General features: G+C 40.7%; 1 protein-coding gene across 2 annotated transcripts in view; it reads right to left on the bottom strand.

The window, feature by feature from the left end:
• The window catches only part of LOC136874867 (15-hydroxyprostaglandin dehydrogenase [NAD(+)]), an 86277-nt gene extending 72879 nt beyond the window's left edge, over nt 1-13398 (bottom strand). Inside the window, exon 1 of one of the 2 annotated variants that reach the window (XM_067148558.2) lies at nt 13283-13398. The gene's annotated coding sequence lies outside the window, so the exon portion shown is untranslated. Of the gene's footprint in view, nt 1-4592; nt 4681-13282 lie in introns of those variants that run through there. The other variant, XM_067148559.2, reaches the window with a different exon arrangement.
• Nucleotides 13399-18861: the final 5463 nt, after the last annotated feature.

The raw sequence follows: 18861 nt of genomic DNA, 5'->3' as shown, positions 1-18861 counted from the left end.
CGGCCAGTATCCAGTATTCGGGAGATAGTAGGTTCGAACCCCACTGTCGGCAGCCCTGAAAATGGTTTTCCGTGGTTTTCCATTTTCACACCAGGCAAATGTTGGGGCTGTACCTTAATTAAGGCCACGGCCGCTTCCTTCCCTTTCCTAACCCTTTCCCGTCCCATCGTCGCCATAAGACCTATCTGTGTCGGTGCGACGTAAAGCAACTAGCAAAAAAAAAATATATCTCTATATCTATATATAGTTCACTGTTGTTCATTTTGCAATTTTCTGTTATTTTCTATTATTACATTTGTCGTAATTTCAACCCAAATCATACATAATCCAAAATATACAACATAAATATATTAAGTACTTTAAAATTCTATTTATGTTGCAATTAAGACTTCATCTGTGATAAGTTGCGAGCAGTAATCGGCAAGCATGTTGGACAATGTTTTCCCTTTGTACTGCTTTATAGTTTTCCAGAAATTCTACACAAACCGATTTAAAAGCAAGCAAAGCATTTTTTTTTTTTTAACAGGAATGAGAGTCCCCTCGAATACGGAATCATGTAACAGGTCATATATTTGTGGGCCTATAAAGTTTTAGTTTTGCTTCACTCAACCTTTGAAATGTTCCCCTTAAATATTGAAATGTCCTTCCTGATTCGCCAAACGCCTTAACAAAGTTCATCAAACGCAGTTTTATGTGCAGTGGAGGAAAAATGATTTTGATGACATGAACAAGTGGCAAGTTTTGAACACTTTTTTTGTCCTAATACTAAACTTTCTCTTGATGGCCAACTCCCTAATTTCATAATGGTTACGCTTATCTCGAACCCTGTGGGTGGGGGACGCAGACGAAGAATACACCCATGGTATCCTCTGCCTGTCGTAAGAGGCGACTAAAAGGGGAGACCAAGGGATGATCAAATTAGAACCATGAAACTCTTTGTGATCAGTACCACCACGCGGGGAACACCGTAGGTCGCCTTTACTTGCGCGTAGTTCCACTATGTTGGGTACCAAATAGGTTTGTGATTAGTCGCAAACGTGGGCACGACGGCTTTTACAGTACCTGTGATTAGTAGCATTATATGAGCGACACCATGGGATGAAGAAACCCATAGTTCTGGCTTGCCTCTGATTAGTACCCACTATATGAAGAACACCACGGGATAGTACGAGTCCCTGTGGTTAGTACACTTAGGTGATGAACACCATAGGTTTACGTTGCCTGTCAAGGGCGCCGCAATGTGCGAAACACATTAGGTCTGTAATACATGTGCGAATTTCATTACCAGTGAGTCGTACCGCGAGTCTACGCTACTCTTGATTAGCACCGCAACATGGGAAATACCATGGTTCTACTTTTCTAGCGATAAATACCATTATGAGGGCCGATGACCTGGATTTTGGACCCGTTTCGAGAACGAGCATATTTTAATCGATTCAGCATCGTGCTATAGAAGCAGTCCCTTGGTCAGTAATACTATTGTTTTGTGCCAGTTTCTGTGCATGTGAGGCACTGTGGATCGGACCCACTGATCGTTTTAACTTCATATCAATACATCCATTCATTCTTCGTCCTCATGCTTTGAATTCTGGTCAGTGGAGGATTTTGTTCTTTTAATTTGTCATCTCATTTCGTCCCATTTCGTACCATTAGGGACCGATGACCTCGATGTTAGGCCCCTTTAAACAACAAACATCATCATCATCACGCTTATCACGATTGCCCCTCTCATAGAGAAACAACAAAATGTTGTGAATTCTGGCTGCATTCTTGTTAGCATACCTATCACTTTTAGATCTTAACAAATCTGCCATCCATGTTCTACAGTATATAGTTCAAAGTCTTGAGAACTGTTTCCATACTTTCATATGTTGATTTCATATTAACGGAATAGGCATCTGGGGCATGTGGATATACAGTATATTTCCGTTATGCGAAAGCATGGCTTCTGAACTCGTTTTCGACGAGTCTATGAACAGACGCCATTCTTTAGGATCATGATCTCTTCTCAGAGCCACCATTAGCCCATTAACATCATTGCAGTAAACTAAATAGTCATTTCTCTTATACCTGGACATTTCGGAAGGTTTAACAATCCTTCAGAATAATAAAACCGAGAGGTATAATAAGGGCCATGACTCTGAATATGTCCGAGATGCCCACTCCCATTCCATAGCAACTGGTATCCAGACTCTCAGGACCACTTACTAGGCCTGTTGTACTGTGTTCCCGCTCTTTATGTTGCATCTCCTTATCTGTTAGGTCATCAGCCCAGAGGCTAGTTGGATCCTCAAATAGCACCACCAAAGGCTATGCAGTTATAGGGAAACCACAAAACCCAGTCGCAGCATCAACATGAGGCGTATTAGACAAGATGAGGAGAGAGGTAGTTTGCCATTGCTTTCCTCACTGGGCCAGGAAGTGCTATTCCAGCACGCCTAACCCCATGAACAACACCTTTCATAACACTCAGACTCACTGGTTGTCCTCTAGTGTCATTACTCATCACCACCCGTACCCCAGCAGCATCCATATTGTCACAGCCATGGATGAAGCTGGGACTTCGGTGGAAGATTGACTTTGCTTTGGCCTGTGCCATGAGATGGATATTGATAGAAACGAGTTTACATTCTTGTCATTATCGTATAGGTCATTATCCTCGTCACCGTAGTTTCTTTTGCTGCTAACTCTTGCTCTTGCTGCAGCAGAAAATTCTCTAGGCCGTTCGTAAGCGCTGGAATGGAAAATTCGAAGCTTGAATGAAAAAATCGAATGGGGCTGTGCCAGGGTCACGTACCAGATGACAGTTATTGTGGAAATGACGGATGTAGTTTGAAATGTTATTGTTAACGTTTTATTTCTTAATTCTAAACAAATGCATACATCTTCAAGACAAGGTCCATGCTTATGAGTTCCATATCAGTGGATGTGTTCTGCTAGTGCCTTCTGGCACTCAGCATTTTAGACTATCCTCTTGTATACTTTTTCGATAATTTGAAAGTCATTTATTGACCGCACATCCAAACATTTTGCGAAAGAAAGAATTTTTTTCGCAATTCATCACCCCATACATTCAATATTATCACATTTTGAGGTATTCTTGTGAGATCACTGAGATGAATCGAAAACACCTCACACGACTAATTGTTACGCGCGGTAGGCGATTTTTGTACCTCAAGATGGCAGCACTGTTGCATCACCTGATGATGTCATACTGAGGTCAAGACTCTTGTTGCTAGATTCAGTGGCGCTTTCTCCTTAATTATATTCATGTGAAAGACACAGATTCTACACCCAGTCAAGTACCTTCTTATCATTTACTATCAATGAATTTCTTTGAAATAAAAAAATAACCACTAAAGGAAACAAAATAAAGCAAAATGCATAGTAATCTTACAATTTAAACGAAATGAAAAATGTGATATGAAAATGAGATACTGTCAAAGTGATTTCGATTTTTAAAATGTCAAGTTCTTTTTTTTTTGTGGCTTTTTGCTTTACGTCGCATCGACACAGATAGGTCTTATGGCGACGATGGGATGGGAATGGCCTAGGAATGGGAAGGAAGCGGCCGTGGCCTTAATTAAGGTACAGCCCCAGCATTTGCCTGGTGTGAAAATGGAAAACCACGGAAAACCATCTTCAGGGCTGCCGACAGTGGAGTTCGAACTCACTATCCCCCGGTTGCAAGCTCACACCTGCGCGCCTGTAACCGCACGGCCAACTCGCCCGGTAGACTAATATACATTTAGCCTAATGTCACTCTGCACGAAAATGGTCAGGGATCAGTGGAAACAATTATATTTTATAACTTTCACGTAGATAAATTGCTATTTGGTAGCATCTAGCCAGCCGCAATCATTATAACTGCGTTGCGTGCTACACAGCACAGCTTACCTTTCCTCGAAATACCGTGACACGCCCCTCACAAAAGACCTGCACCAAATTATTTAAAAATAATTATAGCAATGATAATTGATACCAAAATCCCACATTTTTTTGCTCGAAAATGATACTTTCTTGATGTGCAGTGCACAAAATTTTTTGAACAGTTAACTTCTGTCACACATTTATTCGACAACAACAGTATATAATGCTAATAAGAAGTTGGTGTAGTAACAACCAGTCAACTCTTCTTTCAAACGAGATCTCTCTGCACGAAGTTAATAGACTAGGCTTAACAGTTGTGCTATTTAATTTTTTAGTACTTTATTTGAACAGTTTATGATTTAATTTTATTCGTATACTTTTTGCTCTTGTAATAGAATACCGTACATGATTATAACTGAGACTTCTGTATCGGCTACAGAGTATAGTTACTGAAAAATGAAACCAATTAAAGTGATACAAGAGCAGGATCCGCGGGCTGTATGACGTCATTGGTGATGGTATTGGGAGGATGAGATTTACCCCTTTGTTTGTAAAACTTGACAATGTATTGAGTTACTTCTACATGCTGTATTTAAATGTTTATTAGTTATTTATAGGTTTTGCATTTTATTTGAGGGGGCCCGAATTTGTGTGTAAAAGTGTAAATATTTTGGGCAGGAACATTCCTGACGCCGGTCCTGGGAAAGCATGAAAGAACTCACCTGATGTTAGACTTTCCAGACAAATCCTATGAAATGATGATGAAGATATGAGTTCAAGAATTTCAATGGTTTACTTCACATATATTACTACGTTCGAGGTTTTAACCTGGAGCATGCGTATAAACTAACTTCTCCTCTCTGCCATCAAGAAAGATTCTGTTAGTGAAGGTCTTTATCGTCAGCAAGGCCATTGCGCGCCAAGTTCTTTGTCATCAACGAGGCCGTAGCACGCTAACCTTCATAACTTTCCTCCACGTGTAGGAACTACAGGCGCGCCTTGCAGTTTACAGGAGACTGAACACCTACAACGCAAACATGAACGTGTTTAAAAGAAAGAAGAAAGAAAGAAAGGAAGGAAGCAAGAAGGGTCAATTCAAATTACAGTTTCCGTAGTTGTTTGTTGACTTGGAACAAGTATTTTGCGAAGGTATGTTTCGCTGTGCGATAAACATAAGAACAAAGGAAATAGAGTAAGAATCGCGAACATTTATTTTTATTTAAAAAATATTTCATTCCGTCCCCTGGTGTGGTGAGAATGGGAAACAATAGAAAACCATTCTCAGCACAGCCTACGGTGGGACGTTGAACCCACTCGCCTCTCGAATGCAGAACTGTACGATACCATAGCGATCTGCTCGGTGGACTTAATTTCATCTGCCACTGGCGTGCATTTAAAGTTGACGCCCAGGTCCAGATTCCCTATCAAGTGTTTACCTAGACTTCTAAAAGTTAGAAATTTATCGAACATTACCCTCGGTAAATTATTCCAAGCCGTATTTCCTCATCCTAAAAAACTAATATTTGACCCGATTTCACCTCTTGAAGCCCAACTTTATCTTCATATTATGATATTTCCTACCTTGAAAAGGTCTATTCAGACTTATTCTCCTACTAATGTCATTCCTCGCCATCTCACCACTGACAACTCCGGATATGCCGAGTAGTTGAGAAATTCATCTCCTTACTCTCAAACCTCCCCAGACCAAAGAGAAGGTAACCCTACTCGTTCGCTGGAAGTCATCCACAACAAATCGTGTTTCTTTCTGTTGGATATTTTCCAGTTCAAGAAATTATTCTGTGTGTTTCATACACTGGAACCGTATTCTAATTCAGGCGACTTTACACCCTTACCACAAAACCTAAATATCCTGTCAAACCATACGAAGAGATCTGTAACCCTATTTACTTAAGTATACGAGTGTTAACTTTTATGCATTTAAAGTAACCGTCAAGGCAAGGAAGCAGACGTGTACTTTTACATGACTGGTCGCAATCAGAGTCACGGGAAGTCCAAACGATGGAATACAAATCAAAGGTACTTACTTTTCATTTGAATAACAAAGTTATTGTATTTACATTCTTTCTTTCTTTCTTTCTTTCTTTCTTTCTTTCTTTCTTTCTTTTTCAATCCGTTTACCCTCCAGGGTTGGTTTTTCTCTCGGACTCAGCGAGAGATCCCAACGCTACCGCCTCCTGGAACGTGAGACTTTGGGTTGAGGGATACAACTAGGAAGGAGGACCAGTACATCCCCCCAGGCGGCCTGACCTGCTATACCGAACAGGGGCCTCGTGCGGGAGAGGAGACTGGAAGGGACAGATGAGGAAGAGGCAAGGATGCGGCCGTGGCCTTAAATTAGGTACCATCCCGGCATTTGCCTGGAGAAGTGGAAAAGCACGGAAAACCACTTCAAGGATGGCTGAGATGGGAATCGAACCCCGCTCTACTCAGTTGACCTCCCGAGGCTGAGTAGACCCTGTTCCAGTCCTTGTATCACTTTCCAAATTTCATGGCAAAGTCGGGAATCGAGCCCGGGCCTCTGGGGGTGGCAGCTAATCACACTAACCACTACACCACAGAGAGGTATTGTATTTACGTTCCACTAATTTTGCATTTACGGTTTACGGAGACGGTGAGGTTTTGGAATTTATTCTCACGGCAATTCTTATAAGAGTCGGTAAACCTACAGGCATGAGGCTGGCGAATTTGATCACTTTCAAATGCCACCATTAAGAGTCCGATTTGAATCCCCAACGTGGGTTCAGAACGCCAGCGTTCTGTCGTCCGAACCACTCAGACCGACACTTTCCATATCAAAATCTCTCATTCAAAGGTTACGTTTATTCACCACAATAAAGTATACTGCATGGTTTTGTATGATTACCTTTCGACAATTCGGTCGAAATTCGGTCCGCGTAGAATTGGACGGAAGTGAAAAAGTCACAAATGAAATGGCGTATGGCTTTTAGTGGCGGAAGTGTCCGAGGACATATTCTGCTCGCCAGGAGGAGGTCTTTTCTATTTGACACCTGTAGGCGACCTGCACGTCGTGATGAGGATCAAATGATGATGAATACCACACGTACACCCACTATCCGTGCTAGCGGAATTAACCATGATGGTTAAAGTTCCTGACCCTTCCGGGAATTGAATCCGGGTCCCCTGTGACCAAAGGCCAGCACGGTAACCATTTAGCCACGGAGCCGGACAAAAAGTCACAAATGCTTATTGATAAGATTCAAGTCACCAAGTAAATTATACTGAGAGACAAAGGCGAATGTCCCGATACAAGCGATTAGAACATTCATACATCTTCATTATATGTTCAGCTTTCCAGCGTTTAGTATACAGGCCTTTGCGAATTTATCAGTCTTCTATTCACAACTATGTGGTCTCTCTTTTCTTTAAATACCTAGAGATGGAGTGTGATGACCACCGTCAGCATGGTCTCTCTGTACTTCTCTTACTATCCACGGCCAAGTCTACTACTGTCCTAGGACCTCACCACCAAAGCTAGTTCATACGCACAGCTTCATTCATCCGAGTACACTCCTACCTTAGCCTTTATCTCCTCATCCAATTACCCTCCTCCCACTGTTCCCACATGTTTGTACCAGTAATCATTGTCGTTACTTTCATTTGCCTGGTGTGAAAATGGGAAACTACGGATAAACATCTTCAGGGCTGCCGACAGTGGGGTTCAACACCATTATCCGCCGAATGCAAGCTCACAGCAGTGCGCCCTAACCGCACGGCCAACTCGCTCGGTGTGGTTACTTCTAGTCGTGTTGCAAGCTGCGTTACTGTGCTGGAAGATCCCACCATGCCGAGGAAAGACAATAATCATACTCGGGTGGACGCGATCAGCGAGGATGGATTCACAACCAAATCGATCTATGGCTTCGACACGATTGATCGACCTAGAGAATAGGAGTGACCTCACCACCTTGTGTTCGCCCAGCAGTGGTTGCAGGCTGATGGTTCTCCGACCTTTCTCGCCGGACACTCTGACGTCCATCCGTTCTATGTAGCTGAAATGTGACTCGTCGGAGAACGTTACCTATTTCCAATTACAATCGAGCAAATTCCAGTCGTTTTCATCGATGGACCGCTGTTAGCATGGGTTAAGCCACCCCTCCGTCTACTCTGGAGCTCCATTCGCCGAAGGATTCGCTTAACTGTTGTGGTAAAAGTATGTCTGGAAGCTCCCTGGTTCATTTGGACCGTGAGCAGTTCGACTGTAACCTTTGGCCTTCACGAACCGTCGTAGTCTACAATTATCATGTACGGGTGGACGTCAATGGAGAGCGGAGCTCCGCATTTTCCACGATGGTTAATCCCAGTGGTGACATTGGTCCACTCAAGATACACCTTTACCCGGCGAGTTGGCCGTACAGTTATGGGCGCACAGCTGTGAGCTTGCATCTGAGAGATGGTGGGTTCGAACCGCACTGTTGGTAGCCCTGAAGATGCTTTTCTGTGGTTTCCCATTTTCACACCAGGCAAATGCTGGGGCTGTACCTTAATTAAGGCCACGGCCGCTTCCTTCCCACTCCTAGGCCTCTCCTATCCCATCGTCGCCACAAGACCTATCTGTGTCTGTGTGACGTCATACAAATTGAAAAAACCTACAAAAACGATCATTTTTGTTTAATATTAAAGTTCAGTGAAGCTGAATAAACTAAACCTGCATGAAACATAATGTTGCACTTCTCATTTTAATGTCGTGTAGTCCTCCCGAGATAGAACTCAGGATGGCGGCTTCCTCCGACAATCGACCCACAGGAAATTAGGGGAACTGCTATGACATTATATACAGTATTAGAGTTACCCGGCGTAAGGAGCTGGGATTAATTGTATGTGTAATACAGTATAAGGATACAGGAAATAATAGTATATTTATTCAATATAGTAATGTAACAGGATAATAGCTATATTTTAAAAGCTGAATTAGTCTTGAGAAAGAAGTCAGTCACAAGGGAATATAGTAAGAGTCACGAGGATGATAATTCAGTGTACAGAGGACATACTGTAGGTCAGACTCGGGAGCTGACCGAGTCGTAATAGAAGGAATACGGGGTTTCAGGCCTCTTATTGGCTGATCCCGTAACACTGTAGAATGTTCTATGGTACGATGAACAACAATATGTAACTGAGAAGTAGGGAGAATTACGCACAACTTCGGACCAGGAGCTGTATCGTTCAATAAACTCTGTGATCTACCCCATTCAGTCTCCACTTTGTGCAGCTTTATCGTACTTCACGTTACTACCACGTGCTTTCGTACAAGAATATCAGTTTAACATGCGTATCAAACGTTTGAATACAGGCGTGTAACTTCTCATAAATTCATGAAGGAATCGTGAAATCGATTACCAGTTCCCGTACGAAAAACGGATACATATCCTAGTACAAAATATAATTCATTTTAGTTTCCTAAGTACATATGTATTTACATATAAATCCGTTCCCTGCTCATGAGAAAAATGAGTGTAATGCCTATTGCTCACGGTAAAATGTTTCGTAAAATTTGTTGTACAATTAATTTTATAAAAATTTGGTGAAAACAAGTTGTGTTGCTCACGGTAAAATTATTTTATAAAATCCGTGGAAACATCGGGATGACCATCTATGAACTCACTTCTGAACTAAGATATATATGTGCTGCCATCTATCGATAAACTTATAAACGAAGAATCAGCTGTTCAACTTACAGTGCGTTTGAGAGTATGGCTCCAACAAACAAAACAAAACTTGCTGCTTTGGCTGCAATTATGTGTTGTACGGTGGTAAAAAGGAAGAAAATAAATGCCAGGAAATGCTGGACTCGGGATTGGATCAAAAGAAGAGAAGAAGGTAGAGGATTGCTGTCGTTGGTCAAAAATTAGTTGAGGTTAGAAGACCAGCATTCATATAGGAATTCGGCGATTGTGTTTTCTGCCTCTCTTCTTGCATTTCTATTGTGGTAAAGTGGCATTTTAAACTCGTACAAATATGGATAATTCTGGTATTCATCCAGTAAAACACTAACAGCTTCCTTAGTCCACCCGGGTTCTGCCATTTTACAAAGAAGTGTTTGTTTACAATCGAGCTTCACAATCCTCTCACGACGTAGCGCCAGCATCATCGTGATATCAGCTTCGCTGATTGGTTCGTTTCGTAAGATTAATTTTACGGAATAGAACATGTCCTATTTTATGAAAAGTTTTATCAAAGGTTTTATAAAACTTGAATTTGACCGTGAGCAACAGAAATTTTATAAAATTAAATTATTGTACAATAAATTTGACAGAAAATTTTACCGTGAGCAACAGGCATAAGCATTTCAGTGGGCTTGGCAGACTCATACGTAATAGCACCTTCTGGCTCTGTGAGAAAAGCAAAGGTAAACTACCGCAGTCCTCATTTCCCTTGTACGCTCCTTCAGTGATGCCTAAGCTATATATGACAGCTGATGGAGGAGTTATTGGGGATCCAACCAACTTTCAGTATGAGTACCAAACATACAACAGCCGTGTGTTACTAAAGTGTTAACGAACATAATAAACATATTATATAATTCATTAATGAAGAGGCCACCATTAATTTGCTGCTACCATTACTGGGGAAAATATGGAAAGAAGAGAAAATTCCAGCTGATTGGAAAGAGGGCTTGATCGTGAAACTCCAACCCAAAAAAAGGTGACACCACAGTGTGTAAAAATTGGAGAGGAACAAGACTACTGAGCATACCAAGTAAAATTCGCTCTAGAATAATTCTAAACAGAGTAAAGGACTCAATTGAGCAGCGTCTTCGAAAAGAACAAGCTGGTTTCCGTAGACAACGCAGCTGCGTTGATCTAATAAATACTGTAAGCTGCCTCTCACCGCTGGATACCGTTGTTCAAATCCCGGTCACTCCATGTGAGAATTGTGCTGGACAGAGCGGAGGCGGGACAGGTTTTTCTCCGGGTACTCCGGTTTTCCCTGTCATCTTTCACTCTAGCAACACTCTCCATTATCATTTCATAGCCTTTATCAGTCATTAATATCACCTTGGGAGTGGCGACGCCGTTGTAATAATAGCCTATATGGTTCATTCATTAGGCCTACATCCCTGACCCGTCAAAGACTGGAAAACAGGTTGTAGGTTTTCATTTTCAATAATAATAATAATAATAATAATAATAATAATAATAATAATAATAATAATAATAATAATAATAATAATAATAATCCGATGGAACTACCTGAATAGAAATATTTTTGCATTACAACATTAATTAATACATTAACTACACTACAATGGCATTTACGCACACACATTAATAGGCTAACAGCTAATGCAATCCCGTCTATTATGGAATTGCACTGTTTCACTGATCACAATCACAGTCGATAATAACAACATTCATGAAAAGAAATAAACGGTGCACTCCCCAATTTCTCTCTCCTTGCTCAAATTTCAAAGCATGACAACGTATTTAACGATTTGATCACACTACAAATAATGGCGTTTTTTATGGTTACATTTTGAATCTTTATTTTAGCTTATTTACAGCTATGAATTGTTTAAATAGTCACTGTAATGGAATTCATTGTTTTGTAAAATGTTTCGGAATTAATCTCTAACAACAATTAATATAAAACGTGGGGGGAAAAGACTAAGTACATTGTAAAGTGGTTGGCGATGTGCTGAGGGCTCTGCCGTTCAGCACTTACACCCGCCTGCACTCTTCCTTCTCCTGACAAACCGTCATCGTTCTTCCAGGCTCCTCCCGCACCCTGCACACTTGCAAAGTGTGGGACCTACTCAGGGCTCTGCTGCCACAGTTCAAACGCCATGGATTTCTGGATCATCTCACGAAAGAACGATGGAAGATGGTCAGACAGAAGTGTCTTCAGGAAGCTTTTGAACACACCTTTTTAAATTCTGAGTGCTTTCCTGTTATGTCCCTTGTGTAATCTCTGCCAATTTTATGTTAACTGCAGAGTGTTTTGTGGTGGTATAACTGTGTACTGTTCAAGGATTTGGATAATGAATGACAGGAATAATTAAGTTTGCTCCTAGTGTGCAAAAGGAAAAAGGTTTTTTTGTTTTTTTTTCTTAATTTTTCTGCTGTGAACGACTTGATGTTCTCCTGTCTTAAATTTTAATTTGTTTAGATGCAACTTATGAACGTTCTGTTTGCGGAATTATCCTAAATTTGTTCTAATATTTTTGTTTAAAAAACAATAAGAAGTTTGTGTATCTCGTTTAGTATGTAAGTAGAGTTTGATAATAATAATAAAAAAACGCCTCACGACTAAATAGAAAACATCGAGCGTGATGGGCAGCAGCCGAGGTCTAGAAGCTGTTGTCATTTTCTTGAAAATAGAAAAGCATAATTTTTACAGCCGAAATAATAAAGATAACATTGTATAACTGAATATCAGACAATCACACCACATAAGTTTGACTTCGCTACATTTGTCCATCTCTTTATGTAATCAATTACAGAGTGAAATAACGTTAAATGTTTTTGAAAAGGCGGTATTACGGCGCCCAAGAGCCCTTCATGCACGAACCGCCACTGGTCCAAAGATATACTGTAGCTCTTTCTGTTGATCAGTGGTAGAGAGTACGCCTTCAGATACCAAGATAGCGTGTTCAAAACCGGTACAGGTAGTCGGATTCTTGAAGGGTGGAATAAAAGTCCCTTGGACACTCCATGTCGTACGATATTGGCATGTACAATATCTCTGGTGACACATTTGGTGTTCACCCGAATTAATTAATTAATTAATTACAGTACACAGATCGCCCAACAGAGATCCGGTTTACTCTGTCATCTGGTAAAGTAAAACGAAACGTCAACAAAATGTTGTTAAATTAATATGCCTGCACAAGGTAGATGACATAATTCAATTATTATTATTATTTTATTATTATTATTATTATTAAATCTAAAGATAGTGATAATTTTTGAAAATTAAAACATGTTTTCGAGTAAATTTCGTTTCCTCCTGCACACATTCAAATACTATTCGGATCAAATAATTGTCGACGTTCATTTTACTCAAATGGATTGTTATTTTTTACGTACCACTAACTACTTTTATTGCTTTCGGAGATGCCAAGATGCCAGAATTTCGTCCTTCAGGAGTTGTTTAACGTACCAGTAAATGTACCGACATTGGGCTGATACTTGAGCACCTTCAAATACCAACGGACTGAACCAGGATTGGACTTGCCAGCTTGGGCTCAGAAAGCCTTAACCGTCTGAACTACTCAGCCCACCTTATCCAATTGTCGATAATAAAAAATAGTAGCATATACAGGCCCCAAGTGCACTACATGATAACCACATTGTGTGTGGCCTCAAGACAAGCAAAATAAATCAATAACAAGAACACTAAACTAACAATAGAAACAGGAGTGTGTGATACGTACCTGCCTTGAGCACCTCTTATAATAGACTAGTCCCTGAAGTACCCAGAGCGCCTTGCCGTGGCAAGGACGCCAAGTGACCAGTTATTTCCTCCTACACCGCTCGAACCTACACTGCAGGCTGTTAGTCAGCCTCACGCATTTCTTTAGATTCTTTATTCGAGCTTCCGCGTGCTCTGGTTCACAGACCGATCAGGCCCCTTAGAGTAATACTACTGTTCCTTTATTCTATTTCGTGGAATTCCTCAAGGTAGACTGCTGTACGACGTCCTGGCCAATGTAAACGTGAATGCTAGGACCAGCTCTATGGCCGCGTTCACAACAAACCGGTTGGCGGTATGAATTAGAGGCATAGTGAGTGCAGTTACTGCCTTCTATGCGTAATTTACAGTGATTCGGACGTGACAACGTTTGTAAAATCAGGCTACATACTGGGTGCAGAAAAACTTTGTTTCGTATAATAAAGGAGTGTTAGATGGTACAAATATTGTAAAGATAAGAGTCCGCCTCTGTGGTCTAGTGGTTAACCAGCCATCCTCGAAGTGGTTTCCGTGGTTTCCCACTTCTCCTCCAGGCAAATGCCGGGATGGTAGGGCCTATCTAACTTAAGGCCACGGCCGCTTCCTTCCCTCTTACGTATCTATCTCTTCCAATCATCCCATCCCCCCGCCCCACAAGGCTCCTGTTCAGGATAGCAGGTGAGACCACCTGGGCGAGTTACTGCTCCTCATCCCCAGTTGTGTCCGGCTCCATGGCTAAATGGTTAGCGTGCTGGCCTTTGGTCACAGGGGTCCCGGGTTCGATTCCCGGCAGGGTCGGGAATTTTAACCTTAATTGGTTAATTTCGCTGGCACGGGGTTGGGTGTATGTGTCGTCTTCATCATCATTTCATCCTCATCACGACGCGCAGGTCACCTACGGGTGTCAAATCAAAAGACCTGCATTTGGCGAGCCGAACTTGTCCTCGGACACTCCCGGCACTAAAAGCCATACGCCATTTCTTTTTATCCCCAGTTGTATAACCTGACCCAAAGTCTCACGCTCCAGGACAATGCCCTTGTGGTAGAGGTGGGATCACTCGCTGAGTCCGAGGGATAAACCAACCCTGGAGGGTAAACAGATTAAGAAAGAAAGAAAGAAAGAAAGAAAGAAAGAAAGAAAGTGAACATAGGAACCATATGACTGCGATGGTTAAATTCGGTGTTACGCGCGCTTAGAGATTTCAGATCGGCTGCCAACCTCCCAGGTGTCAGAGCGTAATCGTGATACACCGAGCAAGTTGGCCGTGCGGTTAGGGTCGCGCAGCTGTGAGCTTGCGTTCGGGAGATAGTGGGTTCCAACCCCACGGTCTGCGACCCTGAAAATGGTTTCCCGTGCTTTCCCCACTTTCACACCAGGTATATGCTAAGGCTGTAACTTAATCAAGGCCACTGCCGCTTCCTTCACCTGTATCGGTGTGACGTAAAACAAATTGTAATAATAATAATAATAATAATAATAATAATAATAATAATAATAATAATAATAATAATAATAATAATAATAATAATAATAATAAACTAGACAAACTGTTTGCATTTTGTTAAAACTTAGGTGCAGACAATGAAAGCCAACAAATGTACAGTACCGGAGTTATGTTCCCTGCCTACAGTTTCCGAGACGGGAAGTCATGTTCACTCAAGACCGCTCGAGGAAACCAGATATCAATTTTAAACTGTAAATAGATAATTAATATTTTCGTGTCGCAGGACATAAGGAATGTGTTGTTCCGACCTTAAGACTGTAAATAGATGATTAATGTTATCATGTCCCAAGACACAAGGAAGGCTACCGCCTGCTAATGTGACTAATGTGTTTCTAAAAGTGTAAATAGTTACTTATTGCTATCATGTTCCCGAGGAAAGCTGCCGCCAACTAATGTATTTATCGCTTAAGGCAACAACTACTTCCTCTTATTGACTGTTTGTCCCTTATCTTATGTATGTCATGCTGAAGCCAGCGGCACTGTTGACCTAAACCAACATCCGCTCTAATGATATTTCTGTCATACTTGTTAATGATAAGTAAAAGTTATCTTAATATAAAAGCAAGCTCCACATATGTATCAGGGCTCACAACTCTAGATTAAGTCTTAGTGTGTAGACCACCAGGTCATATTCGACTTGAAGAATAAAACATTGATAAAATATGTGACTTCTTACTCTACCAGCAGTCAGTACTGCGAAACCGACGGTCGAACTTGTGACCATTGTAGTAAATCCAAAAAACGACTACAAAAACTTAACTGGGGGCCCGCTCCGGGATAGGCAAGCCGTCTATCCTAGCCAGATCGACTACAGAGCAGATTGGAGGTGAGCGACAACTTCTACGAGAGGCTTTCGGCTTTGACCACACTAGTTGGACTTTGCTGCTGCCCGCCTGCCGATCCGCCAGCTGCCTATCCGTCAAAACTGCCGCAACTGACTACCAGAGGGGAAGCCGCCGACTATCCACTGCAGACCGAGGATGCTGAAATTGCTGTTCATCTTTTCAAGCCTGTAAGCGAATATCGACAAATTTTTTCAATGTGCTATTTCTAAAAACGTGCTAACGGTAAAACAGCCGCCTTCACTTTAAGTGCCAACGGTAAACTGCCGCCTTCACTTTAGAAATATTATTCTGTGAGCCCAAGTTCAGAATAGCCTGGTTCATTTTATTAGTTCAATTAGTTTAAGTAAAAAGAATAATATAATTATTCAAACCCTAAATAAGCATATTTTCCTTTCAATTAGATGGCGAATTAGTGGGATTGAATAAATACGCTGCTTTTTCAATATCAAATTGAATTAAAACATTACGAACAATTAAATAAGCATATTTTCCTTTCAATTAGATGGCGAATTAGTGGGATTGAATAAATGCGCTGCTTTTTCAATATCAAATTGAATTAAAACATTACTAACAACTAAATAAGCATATTTCCCTTCAATTAGATGGAGAATTAGTGGGATCGAATAGATGCGCTGCTTTTTCAATATCAAATTGAATTAAACTTTACAAAAATATAAATAAGCATATTTCCTTTCAATTGAAATGAGAATTAGTGAGATCGAATAGATGCGTTGCTTTTTCAAAAGTCAATTGAATTAAACCAATGAATTACTAACTACTTATATATTTATTTTTAATTGAATGTGAATTAGTAGGATCAAACAGATACGTTACTCTTCACAATCAATTACATTAGTTAATTAATTAAATAATTGTATTTACGGCAAAACAAAATTTTTTTAACTTAAGAAATGGAAGGAGAATTACTCTCAAAATTTGAATATGCCCACATACAATTATTGCCAGAATTTGATGGCACCTCTTCTTGTAGCCTAGACTATTTTATCGCTAGGTGCGACTCATTTCTGAATAACTTCAGAAGAGTAGCTACAGTCCCTCATGCGGACTTAATTAACGATTTCCTATTTAATGTAGTGAAATCAAAACTCAAAGGAGAAGCGAGAAGTATATTAGACTTAGATGCTAATACTAACTATGACAGATTTAAAGAAAAGCTTGTGTCAAAATACGGAGATGTTAGAAACGAGCGACTTCTGCTCCAAGAAATTTCTAACTGTTTCCAAAAGCATAACGAACCTTACACCAATTACCACGAACGATTAGAAGCACTAATTCTTAGATATAAGAGCCTGTGTAAACTCAACTATAGAGATCAGGTTCTAGACTTGAAGTTGAGAGAAATAGAGGAGCTAGGTCTGAGCACATTTAAAGCCGGAATATTAGAACCGTACCGAGCATTCTTACGTTACGCTCATGTCCCAGATTTAAGTCATGCACTTAGAATTTGCAGATCATATGATAATGATAGAGCACATGACAGCTATATGGATCAATTAAGAGGAGGACATAAACAATTTCTCCACAAACCTGTTCCCAAACACTTGCCTAACAACCACATTAATACAAATCACAATCCATTCACACCTCAGAGTTTCTTACTGAGGTCAGTTCCTCAAATTATGCATAATACGCATAACCCAGTACCTCAGAACGTACAAAGTCAACCCAGCAATCGGACCAACTTTGTCTCGTCCAATACACCACCACAAATCACGCAACAAAGGAACACAATACCCATGAGGCCATCACAGCCGACAAATCGTCCTTACCCTACTCCGAATAATATTGGAAGACGTTTCGCTCCGTCAGATCGAAATCTTCCAAGACCCATGTCAGGTGTCTCGACAATCAGAGGTAACTTAAATTCTCACGCGGAATTGACAGAGAATTCTCAGCACACAGAATTCGAAAACTGTCAGCTTAAAACCCCACATGCCGAAGAATTGGAACAAGATTTCCAATACATCTACGATTCATGTTTAGAGTCAGAAGCTGAGGACCACAATTTTTACCCAGCCGTCACGGTCGAAGACCTAAACAATATTCATAATGCACCTCAACTACCATTTATTAGTTTGCACGGACTTAAAATCCTAGTTGATAGTGGAGCGTGTAATTCTATCATGAATCCAAGCGTAGCATTCGCATGTTTTGCTGATCATTTATTTAAGGAACCGTTTTGTATTCAGTCAGTTCATGCCCAAACAATAGGCAATGATAATGTAAGCTTTCCTATTTTTTCTGAATACAATATTGACTCTCCAGTAAAATTTAGAGTAATGAAATGGCATAAATATTTCGATGCTTTAATTGGTACCGCAGATCTCGCCAGTCTAGGCGCAAAGATAGACTACAGTACTAATAAACTTACTCTATCAGGACACGAAATACCACTTCATTTTCACTCGCCTGCCGAGCAGAAACTCACACAGCCTGCCGAAGAACCACATTTCATCTCAAATGACATTAAACAGGGAGATGTATATATTCCTCAGTTTGAGCATAATGGAGCTCACTCTCCTGACGCAACCCTGAGTGCGAAGGATTACCAAGTACTTTACCCAAGTAAGACACATCAAAAATTAAATTTCAAAGACCCCATATCGGTCGAACCCATTGACAACGTGGACATTCAACCACTAGAAACCAATCCTATAACAGATAGAGAAGTCAATCTGAAGGTACAATTGGACAAGACTGAATTCCTCCATGAGGAAGTAGCCTTTTTGGGTCACGTTGTGACACAAACTGGAATCAAACCGAATCCAGACAAAATTAAAGCAGTCAAAGAATATCCCGTCCCCAAGACCACCAAAGAGATTAAGCAATTTCTCGGATTGGCTGGTTTTTATAGAAGATTTATTCAGAACTTTGCGAAAATTGCACAACCTATAACACGATATTTAAAAAAGGGAGCCAAAATTGATACAGAGGATTCTGAATATCAGAATGCGTTTAAAACACTCAAGACCCTTCTAATAAATGCCCCTGTCCTAAGCTATCCAGATTTTAATGAGTCTTTCACTCTGACAACTGATAGTTCAGACTTCGCAATTGGAAGCGTTCTTTCACAAAAGGGACATCCTATTGCTTACTATTCACGGACACTAAACCCAACCGAACGAAAATATTCAACTATCGAAAGAGAATTACTCGCCATAGTAGATAGTTGCAAACATTTCAAGCCCTAC

The sequence above is a fragment of the Anabrus simplex genome, chromosome 5 (assembly GCF_040414725.1).
Source record: "Anabrus simplex isolate iqAnaSimp1 chromosome 5, ASM4041472v1, whole genome shotgun sequence".
Classification (NCBI taxonomy): domain Eukaryota; kingdom Metazoa; phylum Arthropoda; class Insecta; order Orthoptera; family Tettigoniidae; genus Anabrus; species Anabrus simplex.
The sequence above is the reverse complement of the archived record's forward strand: the minus strand, read 5'-3'. Positions and strand labels throughout refer to the sequence as shown.